The sequence below is a fragment of the Scyliorhinus torazame genome, chromosome 9 (genome assembly GCF_047496885.1).
Source record: "Scyliorhinus torazame isolate Kashiwa2021f chromosome 9, sScyTor2.1, whole genome shotgun sequence".
NCBI lineage: Eukaryota > Metazoa > Chordata > Chondrichthyes > Carcharhiniformes > Scyliorhinidae > Scyliorhinus > Scyliorhinus torazame.
The window spans coordinates 70,876,169-70,890,347 of NC_092715.1; the positions used below are offsets into that span (position 1 = coordinate 70,876,169).

Genomic DNA, 14,179 nt, shown 5'->3' on the forward strand with positions numbered 1-14,179 from the left:
AACTCTGCTTCAAAGCAGGGTCACCAAATATTTTTATGGCAGAGGTAGATAGATTCTTGGTAGGCAAAGATTAGGCAAAGAAATCAAAGGTTTTCAAGAGCAGATGGGAATATGGAATTCAACACCAACAGATCAGCTATGTTCTTCTTGAAAGGCAGAGCAAGCTCGAGGGGCTGAGTGGCCTACTCTTGCTCTTATTTCATATGTCAACTCATGTTGGAGGCAGCTCATGCAGTCACTCACTCTCTCCTCTCTCACTTACAGATGCAACCAGGAAGAGAGGAAGGCCCGAGCCTCAGGAAGAGTGTAAGAAGGGTCTCATAATCTGGTCGTCACAGCTTGGACACATGTCCACAGCAGGAGAAGGCAGGATCAACCAAGCTAACTGGCACTCAAGGACAGCTGGGGCAGAGACATCTGCAAGGTCAGAGTCCAATGACGTCCTCTGGAATCGACATTCCAACTGATGGTGCAGAGTCAGCAAGAGGCAGGGGAACATCAGGCAGAGGCACTCTACAGAGCAGCTTACGTGTGGCAGACCAGGCGGTCTGCCTGCTGGCTGTTAAGTGGTGCTTATCGCGGCACGTATGGAGATCCCCATTGGGAGGGCGGAGGACTCCATGGAGAATCTAGTTCAGCAGATTCTGCCAGAGTTGACATTCGCTCAGACCTGCACTTCATCTCAATAGCCATGGGTGAACTTCTGGAGTGTCTAAGCCAGATGGGGACAATGCACCTCAACCTCCCTCCAGGTGCCCCTCCCCCTCACGGGGTTAGGTCAGGGCCTTTAGACACCGAATGAGAATCGGCAGCTGGACACGCTGGGGATCTCCACTCGGGATTCTCAGAGGTTGTTTGGCCCTTACAAATCCCATTTTTACGTGACCTCTTAAACCTCGTTATCGAGGGATGTGGACATGATAAACAGTGTAAAACTGGGGAAAGATAAACTGTTGCCAGTCAAGAGGGAACCAATAGGTAGTGGGCATAGAATAAAATATAGGTAAAAGGAGTAAAAGTGATGTGAAAAAAATGTTTTCACCCAGAAGCTGGTTGGATGTTGGAACAAAGTTCCTGAGAAGGTGGTAGAGGCAGCTTCGGTGGAGGTGTTCAAAAGGGAATTGGATTACTATCTGAAAAGAAAAAATGTGCACGGTTACGGGAATGAAGGATTGGATTAGGTAGAATGCTCTTTCAAAGAACCAGTCAGACTCGATGAACTAAATGGCTTCCTTCTGCACTGTAAGGATTCTGTGATTCTCTGTGACCACAGAGGGAGCAGCTGCCCCAGAACAGGACAGGCAAAGTAAGCCAGGGGCTTCCAGGGCTCATGTTTCCAGAGAACGACCACCAAGTTAATCCAAGATGTGGAGATGCCGCCGCTAGACTGGGGTGAGCACAGTAAGAAGTCTTACAACACCAGGTAAAAGTCCAACAGATTTGTTTCGAATAAGCAGCTTTTTGGAACGCCTGATGAAGGAGCTATGCTCCAAAAGCTAGTGATTCGAAACAATCCTGTTGGACTTTAACCTGGTGTTGTAAGTTAATCCAAAGCAACAAAGTCAATGGGTCAGCAGGCTGCCTCCACCCTTGCTGTGGCCTATGTCTGTGGAGGAGATCCGAGAAGTGGTAGAGGAAAAAAATTAATAGGTTCTGAATTCACCAGTGGTCGCATGGGTGCATTATGATTGTTAATGTTGACACTTTTATAAATATACTTCACTTGCACTTTAATCATGTCAATTGTGGTCTATTTGTGATAGCCATTAAACCTTTGTACACCCCACCCCTTCACCTTCCTGGGGATGTCCCTTCCCCAGAATGAAGCATCTGTAGGGAGGCTTGGATATTTGCCAGGGCCCTTACGAACCATGTGCAGGAACTCTCCCGTACACAATGAGCCTTTGTTCAGTGAGGGAATTATGAATAAAACTGGATTCAACCGTGAACCTGTTTTGTCCTTTGTTCATGAATCATATTTAACCTCCCCCATCACCTTCCAGGTTAATGTGGGGCAGGGTTTTTCAAGCTGTCGGTCACAGGCTGGTGTCAGAAGGGTCGCGGAGCTAAGGCTCATGGTTTTCTGAATCCAAGGCTCATGGTTTTCTGAATCCATCAGCCGTTACCGCAGTTTCAGACCAAACCCAGTGTGGGGTGACGAAGGAAGGTGTCCCCCCAGGTGTGTATGGTAAGGACCAGTGGTAGTGGCCAGATTGCGAAGGATCCTCTGGAGCAGCGGCAGAGAAGAGAAGGAAGAAGCAAGATGGCGGCAGATGGAGCCCAGACGACATGGGGCCCGGACCAGCAGGAATTCCTCCGACGGTGTGTGGAGGAACTAAAGAAGGAGGTGCTGGCGCCGATGTTATTGGCAATCGATGGGTTAAAGAAACACAAAAGGCCCAGGCGATAGAGCTCCGTGGGGTGAAGGCAAAGGCAGCCGAAAACGAGGATGAGATACAGGGCCTTGTGGTAAAAATGGAGACGCACGAGAGCTACAGAAGAGGTGTATCGAAAGGCTCGAAGTCCTGGAGAACAGCTCGAGGAGGAAGAACCTCCGGATTCTAGGTCTCCCCGAAGGAATGGAGGGAGCTGACGTTGGGGCTTATGTGAGCATGATGCTCCACACGCTAATGGGAGCTGAGGCCCCAACGGGCCCCCTGGAGGTGCAAGGGGCTCACCGGGTCCTTGTGAGAAGACCAAAGGCTGGAGAACTACCAAGGGCGATAGTGGTGAGATTTCACCGCTTCACGGACAGAGAGGCTGTCTTGAGCTGGGCCAAGAAGGTACGGAGTAGCAGGTGGGAGAATGCGGTGTTACAAGTGTATCAGGACTGGAGCGCGGAGGTGGCGAGAAGGAGGGCGAGCTTTAATCGGGCCAAGGTGGTGCTTCACAGGAAGAAAATAAAATTTGGGATGCTGCAGCCAGCGCGATTGTGGGGCACGCACCAGGGCAAGCACTACTACTTTGAAACGGCGGATGAGGCATTGACCTTCATCCAAGAAGAGAAACTGGACTAGAACTGAGGGACTGATGTTGGGGGAGAGACAATGAGGTTGATGTACAGAAGTGTAAATTGGGGAATGGGAGGTTTATAGTATCGAGACGATAGACGGGGAATTTTTCTCCTCTTCATGGGGGAACACGGAGAAATGTGGGTGCCGGTGGAAAAAGGGACTGAGAGGGGGGATGGGGAATGGGGGAGCTGCGCCATAGGGGGTGGGGCCGATCCAGGAAAGTGCTGGGTTTTTCCCGCGCTGTGGTGATGATGGCGGGAAGATAGGCACAAGAAGGAAGAGAGTTCCACGCACAGGGGGGTCAAGGAGAGAACGGGGGAAGCCAGGGTCAGTTAGAGTTAGCTGAATTTCGGAAGCATCATGGGGGGAGTAACCATGCTAGATGGGGATCTAGCGGGGGGGGATCAACTGGGTTGCTGCTGCTGAGAGCGAGGGGGAGCTGGCAAGAGAAGAGAAGAGGTGGTCGGGACGGGAGGTCGCCGCCTGGGGGACGGGTGGGTGCGCGGGACCCGGACGGGGGGCTGGCCTAGAACAGGGGATGGCTAGTCAGCACGGGGGGGGGGGCAATCCGGCTGATCACGTGGAATGTGAGAGGCCTGAATGGGCCGATTAAGAGGGCCCGAGTGTTCGCGCACTTAAAAAGACTGAAGGCAGATGTGGTCATGCTTCAGGAGACGCATCTGAAGGTGGCGGATCAGGTTAGGTTAAGGAAAGGATGGGTGGGACAGGTGTTCCACTCAGGGTTGGACGCAAAAAATAGGGAGGTGGCGATATTGGTGGGGAAACGGGTGTCGTTCGAGGCTAGGAATATAGTGGTGGATAACAGGGGTAGATACGTGATAGTGAGTGGTAGATTGCAGGGAAAGGAGGTCGTGCTGGTAAATGTATATGCCCCGAACTGGGATGACGCGGGATTTATGAAGCGGATGCTGGGACGTATCCCGGACCTGGAGGTGGGAAGCCTGGTAATGGGGGGGATTTCAATACTGTGCTGAATCCAGGGCTAGACCGGTCTAGATCCAGGACCGGAAGAAGGCCGGCAGCGGCCAAGGTGCTTGGGGGGTTCATGGAGCAAATGGGGGGGGTGGATCCGTGGAGATTTGCTAGGCCGCTGGCCAAAGAGTTCTCCTTTTTCTCCCATGTCCACAAGGTATACTCCCGAATAGATTTCTTTGTTTTGAGCAGGGCACTGACCTCGAAGGTGGCAGGAACGGAGTACTCGGCCATAGCCGTTTCAGACCATGCCCCGCACTGGGTGGATCTGGAATTAGGAGAGGAGAGGGAGCAGCGCCCACTCTGGCAACTGGATGTGGGACTATTGGCGGATGAGGGGGTCTGTGGAAGGCTGCGGGGATGTATTGAGAGGTACTTGGAGGCCAATGATGATGGTGAGATCCAGGTGGGGGTAGTATGGGAAGCGCTGAAGGCAGTGGTTAGGGGAGAGTTGATCTCCATTAGGGCTTACAAGGAGAAACAAGAGGGCAAAGAAAGGGAGAGATTAGTGGGGGAGATTGTGAGGGTGGATAAAAGATATGCGGAGGCCCCGGACGAAGGACTATATAGAGAGAGGCGAAGACTTCAGACGGAGTTTGACCTGCTGACCACAGGAAAGGCAGAGGCACAGTGGAGGAAGGCACAGGGGATGAGATACGAATATGGGGAAAAGGCAAGCCGGCTGCTGGCCCACCAAGAGGATAGCGGCGAGGGAAATTGGGGGAGTTAAGGATGAAACGGGAACTACGGAGCGGAGAGCAGGGAAGATAAATGAGGTGTTTAGGACCTTTTATGAGAGGCTATATAGGTCCCAACCCCCGGAGGGAAAAGAGGGAATGCAACAGTTTCTGGACCAATTAAGGTTCCCGAGGGTGGAGGAGCAGGAGGTGGCAGGCCTGGGGGCGCCAATTGAGGTGGATGAGGTGACTAAAGGGCTGGGGAACATGCAGGCAGGGAAGGCCCTGGGACCAGACGGGTTCCCGGTGGTATTTTACAGGAAATATGCGGACCTGTTGGCCCCGCTGCTGGCAAGAACCTTTAACGAGGCCAGAGAAGAGGAGACTCTACCCCCGACAATGTCGGAGGCGATGATATCACTAATCCTGAAGTGGGATAAAGATCCGCTGCAATGCGGGTCATATAGGCCTATCTCACTCCGGAATGTAGACTCCAAGCTGTTGGCAAAAGTGCTGGCGACGAGGATCGAGGATTGTGTCCCTGGGTGGTGCATGAAGACCAGACAGGGTTTGTAAAGGGGAGACAACTGAATGTCAACGTGCGACGGCTGTTGGGGTGATAATGATGCCCCCAGCGGAGGGGGAGGCATAGATAGTGGTGGCGATGGATGTAGAGAAGGCATTTGATAGGGTAGAGTGGGAGTATTTATGGGAGGTGTTGAGGAGGTTTGGGTTCAGGGAAGGGTTTATCAGTTGGGTCAAACTCCTATATGGGGCCCCAGTGGCAAGTGTAGTCACAAACCGGCAAAGATCGGAGTATTTTCGATTACATAGGGGAACAAGGCAGGGGTGCCCCCTCTCCCCTTTACTGTTCGCGTTGGCAATTGAACCACTGGCCATAGCGTTGAGAGACTCTAAGCAATGGAGGGGGTTGATTAGAGGGGGAGAGGAACATCGAGTGTCACTCTACGCAGATGACCTACTGCTGTATGTGGCGGATCCAGTGGGGGGGATGACAGAGGTTATGCAGATATTGAGGGAGTTTGGAGATTTTTCGGGATATAGGCTAAATATGGGGAAGAGTGAGCTTTCCGTAATACACCCTGGGGACCAGGGAAGAGGAATAGACGCCCTGCCGTTAAGGAGAGTGGAAAGGAGCTTCCGATATTTGGGGATTCAGGTAGCTAGGAGCTGGGGAACTCTACACAAACTCAATCTGACGTGGCTGGTGGAGCAGATGGGGGAGGATTTCAAGAGGTGGGATATGCTGCCGCTCTCATTGGCGGGCAGAGTGCAGGCGGTAAAAATGATGGTTCTCCCAAGGTTTCTTTTCGTGTTTCAATGTCTCCCCATTCTGATCACGAAGGCCTTTTTCAAGAAAATAGACAGGAGCGTTATCAGTTTCGTGTGGGCAGGGAAGATCCCGAGGGTAAGGAGGGGGTTCCTGCAGCGTAGCAGGGACAGAGGGGGACTGGCGTTGCCGAACCTGGACGACTACAACTGGGCCGCCAATGTGGCGATGGTTTGTAAGTGGATGAGGGAGGGAGAGGGGGCGGCGTGGTAGAGGCTGGAGATGGCGCCCTGTAAGGGAACGAGCCTAAAGGCGCTGGTGACGGCGCCGCTGCCGCTCTCCCCGAAAAGGTATACCACAAACCCAGTGGTGGTGGAAACCTTAAGGATCTGGGGGCAGTGGAGACAACACAGGGGGGTGATGGGTGCCTCGGTGTGGTCCCCGATCAGGAACAACCATAGGTTTGTCCCAGGAAGGATGGACGGAGGGTTCCAGAGCTGGCATCGGGCAGGAATTAGGAGATTGAGAGATTTGTTTATTGACGGGACGTTCGCGAGCCTGGGAGCGCTGGAGGAAAAATATGAGCTGGCCCCGGGGAATAATTTTAGATACATGCAAGTGAGGGCGTTTGCGAGGCAACAGGTGAGGGAATTTCCGCTGCTCCCTGTCATGATATTCAAACACACACATCATGATAGACACACCAACAGACAAATCAGAACACACAACACCACAACCAATGACAGAAAGATATAAAAGCACAGACACAACCCCTGGTGGTCAGGAAGAGCTGCAGGGGAGAACCAGGACAGAGCTATTGCCAAAGACACTCAGGGAGACAGCACGTGCAGAGTATCCAGAACGAACTGTATTATAAGAGTTATAATAAAATAGAGTTGTACCACATACAACTGTGTTGGCTCATCTGTGCACCAGAGCACCCAACACCACATGGTACAGGAGTGGATCGATACCTGCCGGCATACCTCAGTGTACACAGACAACCAGCAGTGCCCAGGCATGATGTACGAGCTCCCGGTTCCGCAGCCGCTCCAGTGCCACGGCGACCTCCGCGAAAACTGGCGGCGATTCCGGCAAATGTTCGAGTTGTTCCTGGCGGCAGCTCAACTCCAAGACCTGGATGATAAGGAAAAAATTGAATTTCTCCTCATCGTCGCCGGTGCAAGGGCAAGAGCAATGTTCAGAAGGTTCAGGTTCTTCAGGAGGCAGCAAAGGCACGATTACCAGGCAGTCATGGGCAAATTCGCCAAGTACTGTGAAGAATACGCAATCCAATGGGGACTTAAAGGTAAGAAAAGCTGCAGTACTCACCTTGTGGCCGGGATCCCGGAGCCCGAAATCCCGGGCCTGAGAAAAGGCTGGGTCGAGGTCGACGGCCATCTTGCTAAAGGTATAACGCTAGCACAGTTGCGCGAGAAGTGCGCAGAACCGGAAGTTTCGTTTGCGCATGCGCAATATGGTGCGCATGCGCAGTTAAGAAAACGGCCATCGGTAAAGGAACAGCGATCTGAGCATGCGCAGTCGCTTCCTACGTGCTACATACCGAGCGTCAGGATGTCAGAGGCCCAAGACTGGATCAATTTAAAAAGGAAATGTCCCAAATCCAATTTAAAAGGGAAACGTCCCAAATCAAAAAAACAAAAATCTGTTAAAGCTGTAAAACAACCTTCCTTCACCTGGAATGACAGCACAGTGCCGCAAATTGACCCAGGAGATGAATTTAACCTCCGAAGAACCCTCCGACAAGCAGTTACCTACGCACAAGCCGATGATTCCGACCTTGAATACTTCGATGACGATTTTTACAGTGTTTCCGGACCTCGCGAGCCCAATGATAGCTCCGTGGTCCTATATGACTATGACTCGGACGAACCTTTCGTGTTGCACATTGGCGGCCCCCATATTGAATCCGACGCAGATGCGGATTCATTTTTCGGATTTGAGGATCTTCAACCCAGCAGATATGACGTTCCAACTTATCAGTACCGGATGATGCTGCAGCCTGACATTACCAGACAGGGAGCGGTGCAAGCACACGGAGAGTGCCCTGCTGCCACACAGAGCGTGGTCCACGTCCCGCTCAACGTTCCCGACTCTATGAAAGAAGACATGCAAGACTCCAGAGTGCAGTCCTCGCATGAACCAGAAGTGACTCCAGTGTCACAAGCTTCCACAGCAAGCTCGTGGACAGCCTCCACGATAGAAGCAACGCAAGACTCCAGAGCGCAGTCCTTGCACGAACAAGAAGTGACTCCAGTGTCACAAGTCTCCACAGAGAGCTCGTGGACAGCCTCCACGATAGAAGCAACGCAAGACTCCAGAGCGCAGTCCTTGCACGAACAAGAAGTGACTCCAGTGTCACAAGCCTCCACAGAGAGCTCGTGGACGGACTCCACGATGGAAGGAACGCAAGACTCCAGAGCGCAGTCCTTACAGGAACAAGACCATGAGGGTCTAGCAACCTCTCCTGACCAACCAGCGGCAGACGATGCAAGTCTGCCATGCTCCCGTGAACAGCAAGAAGGCTATAACAGCCTACCATGCTCTACTACACAGCAGCATGACCATGACGGTCTCTCATGCTACAATAAAGGGCACAGCGCTGAAGACTGTTCAAGCCCAACTGAAGACAAGCCAAAGGAATCGCCTCGTCCAAGCCCGAAGAAAAAAGGTTTATGCGCTGACCTTCAGGATCATTGTAGCCGAACAGAGATTAATAATGCAGCACGGCCACAGAAGGATGCTGAGGATTTGCTAACGAAATTAATTGTATGTTTAACTTGCAAGGAGCAGACTGAGAATTGCCAGTGTTTTAGTACGGATCGAAAAAATGGACAAGACATTGATCCTCAGGTAATGGAAATAACACAACCTGAATCATATCTACAGCAGGGACAAATGTCTCCCTTCAACACAATACCGCAAAATCCCAACTTCGGAGACCAGCAGTTAGTCAGTAATGACTCTTCAAACCTGGAGGGGAACATTAATTGCATTGAACCTATACACACTCCACTGATTATTGAGCAGAACATTGGAGCAAGAATCCTGAGGACACCGACATCGAGTAGCCAGATAACGAATTTAACACCCACAGCAGTTTCAAGTGAACCAAGTGTGCTTTCCACTAATGATGAAGATGCAGATAAGGTCGACCCGATTATCCATTGTACCACACTAACCCCAGTGCTTAAGCAGTTATGTATGGGGAGTATAATGTGGGCAATTGAGAACAGTAAAAGAGAGACTGTGACCATGCCAGTCCCAGCAAAATCAGACCCAGAGACCATGAAGGCATGTACATCAAACAAAGTTACATATGAGGTACCTGAGAAGAAAAGTGAAACGGAATGTTCTTTGGAAAATGGTACAATGTCGATAGAAACAGTGGATACTATATTCGAGACCATACATATGGGAGAATTTGGGGGTAATAAACAAGGTTCTGCAATGTCTGGGGGAAGATTTAAAGTTCCAAAGAAGAAAAGCCCAAATGAAGGACAATGGCAAGACAATGACAGTCCACCGACATGGTGTGCACCACCAGATGAAAACTCTGACAATTTACCCAACCCTAGTGAACAGCAAGCTGCTAATGACGATCTATCCACGGGATGTGAGACGAGTGACGACAGCATCCCACTTCCCATGCAAAAGGTGCAAGGTGACAGACCTCGCCTAGTGCGTACCGAGGCACTCAACGATCACGGTGGGACCACTGACGACTGCGGTGGCGGCGCACCGCTTCCACCCTCGATGGCTCGAGCCTCTCCACTGGTTGGTGCATTCCTGCATGTTCCGACTCCAGAAGTGCAGCTTCAAGGAATCTCGGCTGCCTCCAGTGAACCTGTTGGGACTCCGGACGGGGGGCATCGACGGAAGGCAGACCGGACTCCAGATGGGGAGCAGCCAAGCGCCGACTCTGATCTGCGCATGCCAGACCTTGCTCCGGACGGGCGGTGTCGCGGCCTCGGTGATGGCACGCTCAGGGTGACGGCAGATGCCACGGCGACAGGGAATGGATCGCGTGGCAGTCCCACTGGGTCGGCAGTGGCAACCAGCACCGGCGGTCCAAGATGGACACACCAACTCGCGCCATCGCCAGACGTTGATGCGAGCAACAATTCTCTATCCAAGGCGACATGCTTCGACGTTTCTCTGCGGAGTCGCCCTTCCGGCACAGCAGGTGGCCGGAACCAGCGTACACGGTCTTGGCCAACTTCCACATCTGGCACAGTCATCGCCTTGCATGATATTAGTGATGGTGCTACTTCGATGGCAACGACCCATCGGCTACAAGATGCCGTCCACCACAAACATAAAAAGAAAACAGACTCCACCTTGTTCCTGGCATGCAGGGCGGATGGATTGGTGCGTAGGCGCAATCAGCGGGCTCTGTGCCGCCTTCCACGCTCGCAACTGCACCGTACGCACACGCCGGATCCTCCACTGGTTCCCAAGGATGACTTCGTGGAGATGCCACGGATCATGCCCCTTCCATCGCCACCAGAACCAAACCACAGCCAGGGCACCACTAACAAAGATGTTGAATGTTATATTTGCAAGAATGAAAAAAACCAAGCACTGCATGAAGTACAACAAATGGTAAAGTAGAGACTTCGGCAACAGCATCACCTCCGACAGTCCAAGGTGAACCAGTGTGACCCCAAATCTCCACAGCTGAACCGGCTTGAGGACCAGCCCATTCTTGAGGCGGTCACCCATTAGACTGGACTTATAACGCTGTTAATACGTTCAAAAAGTCAAACACTTCTGTATTATAACCTGTTGTTGTTTATTGTTCCAGATATCGTCTGACCGGACCAATGTTCAAGTTTTTTTTTCTCTCGCATCCAAGTTTTGTTATGGTACAACCTTGTTAGTGTGACGCACCCGACATCGCCCCATGTAAATAGTTACGTCATAAACACACGCTGTACACAACACAAAAGCACACTCTTAGATGCACTCACGACACAATTATATTTATAACCACGTAGGCACTTGTCTTTGTAAAAAAGGGGGATGTCATGATATTCAAACACACACATCATGATAGACACACCAACAGACAAATCAGAACACACAACACCACAACCAATGACAGAAAGATATAAAAGCACAGACACAACCCCTGGTGGTCAGGAAGAGCTGCAGGGGAGAACCAGGACAGAGCTATTGCCAAAGACACTCAGGGAGACAGCACGTGCAGAGTATCCAGAACGAACTGTATTATAAGAGTTATAATAAAATAGAGTTGTACCACATACAACTGTGTTGGCTCATCTGTGCACCAGAGCACCCAACACCACACTCCCGACACAGGGGATCCAAGATAGAGTGATCTCCGTGGTTTGGGTCGGGGAGGGCAAAGTGTCCGAAATATATCAGGAGATGAGAGACGAGGGGGAGGCGCTGGTAGAGGAGCTGAAGGGAAAATGGGAAGAAGAGCTGGGGGAGGAGATTGAGGAGGGGCTGTGGGCTGATGCCATAAGGAGGGTAAATTCCTCGTCCTCGTGTGCCAGGCTTAGCCTGATACAATTTAAGGTTCTACACAGAGCACATATGACGGGAGCAAGACTGAGCAGGTTCTTCGGAGTGGAGGACAGGTGCGGGAGGTGCTTGGGAAGCCCGGCGAACCACACACACATGTTCTGGTCATGTCCGGCACTGGATGAGTACTGGAGGGGAGTGGCAAAGATGATCTCAAAGGTGGTGAAGGTCCGGGTCAAGCCAGGCTGGGGGTTAGCTATATTTGGGGTAGAGGAAGAGCCGGGAGTGCAGGAGGCGAAAGAGGACGATATTCTGGCCTTTGCGTCCCTGATAGCCCGGCGAAGGATCCTACTCATGTGGAAGGATGCGAAACCCCCTGGCGTGGAGGCCTGGATAAACGATATGGCAGGGTTCATAAAACTAGAACGAATGAAATTTGCACTGAGAGGATCGGTTCAGGGGTTCTCCAGGCGGTGGCAACCGTTCCTTGACTATCTCGCGGAACATTAAGGGAAAATAGATCATCAGCAGCTGCAGCCCAGGTGGGGGGGGGGGAGCACTATTTTTTGTTACTTTGTTAGTTCACTATTTTATTTAAATAATGTTATTTATCAGTTATTGTGCTATTGTTATGTTGATTTGTAAAGTGGAAAAAATTCTGTTTGAAAACTTTAATAAAATATATATTTTTTAAAAAGTTGTGGGTAAGGTGAACTCCATGATACACTTTGGGGTTCTCTAAACCCTGGCCCATAACATCAGGAGCAGCCGGGAATCACGGGAACAGTGTCCTGAGTGGCGGAGCAGGGCGACCGGTAAGTGTTTAAATTGAGTGCGGGGCGGTTTTCGGGCCTAGTCTCACTTGGGAACTTACCTTGACAGGAACCCCAGGAGCAGCGGGAATCGCAGGAGCAGTGTCTGGAGGGCAGAGCCGAGCGACGAGTATGTGGTTAAGTTGAGCACGGGGCAGATTTGGGGCCTTGTCACACTCGGGAACGTACCTTCACAGGAACCCCAGGAGCAGCCGGGAATCACGGGAGCAGTGTCCGCTGGGTGGTTTAAACTGAGCGCCAGGTGAACCTTCTGCAGACGTCAGACGTACTAAAGAGAGCGCGGCTCCTGATTGGTTCACAATAAATCAGGTGACTCGTGTCCTTAACCCTTTCAATCCTGGGCTCACCGGAGTAGACTCTGAGCTACATTTTGTAAGGATCAGATTTTCTTTTTTTTTTCTCTTCAGACACTTACTTGAGGGTAGCAAGCTAGATTTAATATTGAATAACAACCTGTCGTAACCAGAAGGCACAATAAATTTTGGGGTGTTTATTCGTGAAATCAGCAGCATAAAATTTTATTAAGGGCCTTTTAGCTTTTTAATCTGACAATCAAAAGTGGGAGAGAGATGTCAATTGGTGGGCCTTGTGCTACTCCTGCACGATGTGGGGCAACATGGACACATCAAGTGCCCCTGAGGACTACATCTGTGGAAAGTGCGTTCAGTTCCAAATGCTAACCGAACGCATGGATCGGTTAGAGCAACAGCTGGAAGCACTGAGGAGCACACAATAAGCTGATATTGTTCTGGATAATAGCTTCAGACATGTGGTCACACCTAAGGTACAGGAATATAGATGGGTGACTGCCAGACGGGGTAGGCAGAGAGTGCAGGGGTTCCCTATGGCTGTCCCCAATCTAACAAGTATGCCGTTTGGATACTGATGAGGGGGAAGGTCCATCAAGGGACAGCAGCAGTGGCCAGAGCTAAGGCGCCATGACTAGCCCTGCTGCACACACGGGGGTACAAAAGCGTAGAAAGCAATAGTGGTAGGAGATTCAACCGTTTGGGGCACATATAGGCGCTTCCGTGGCCGTGAAAAGGACTCCAGGATGATAGTTTGCTTCTCTGGTGCCAGGGTCCTGGATGTCTCTGAGCGTCTGCAAAGCATCCTAAAACAGTAGGGAAATCAGAAGAGATCATTGTCCACATTGGCATGAATGACATAGGTAGAAAGGGTAGCGAGGTCCTGCAACAGCAATTTAGGTAGTTAGGTAGAAAATTACAAAGCAGGATCTCTAGGGTTGTAATCTCAGGATTACTTCCCGTGCTAGCAACAGGGATACAGTACAGTTGAACATGTGGCTAAATAACTGGTGCAGGAGGGAGGGCTTCAGTTTTATGGATCACTGGGATGTCTTCCAGGTAAGGTGGGGCCTGTACAAGAAGGACGGGTTACATCTTGTGGTAGTAGAGGCATAACGGTAACCAGGTAATGCTGGAACACCATTGGTAGAAATTGTATGCTTCCTATTGGTCAAGCGGTATGGTAGCTCCGCCCTGCTAGGCGGAGTATAAGAACCCGTGCCGCCCCAGCAGCCTTCATTCTGTACCTGAGCTGCTGGGGGAAACATCTAGCTTATTAAAACCTTCAGTTGGACTACAACCTCACTTTAGTGGTCATTGATCGTGCATCAATTTAATAAGCTAGATTTAAAAGGATGGAGCTCCGAATCAAGCCGGAGTGTCTGCAACTCAGCCCCCACACGGCAAACTCAGCGGCAATCTTCAAGCACTGGCTGGCGTGTTTTAAAGGATATCTCAGGACGGCCGAAAACACACCCACGGGAGAACAGAAAATGCAAGTCCTGCACTCGTGTGTGCCCGGAGATTTACACCCTCATCCAGGAAGCGG

General features: G+C 51.2%; 1 protein-coding gene across 2 annotated transcripts in view; it reads right to left on the reverse strand.

The window, feature by feature from the left end:
* The window catches only part of LOC140429289 (uncharacterized), a 30,061-nt gene extending 17,488 nt beyond the window's left edge, over positions 1–12,573 (reverse strand). The window contains exon 1 of one of the 2 annotated variants that reach the window (XM_072516096.1): positions 12,491–12,573. The gene's annotated coding sequence lies outside the window, so the exon portion shown is untranslated. Of the gene's footprint in view, positions 1–12,363; positions 12,445–12,490 lie in introns of those variants that run through there. The other variant, XM_072516095.1, reaches the window with a different exon arrangement.
* Positions 12,574–14,179: the final 1,606 nt, after the last annotated feature.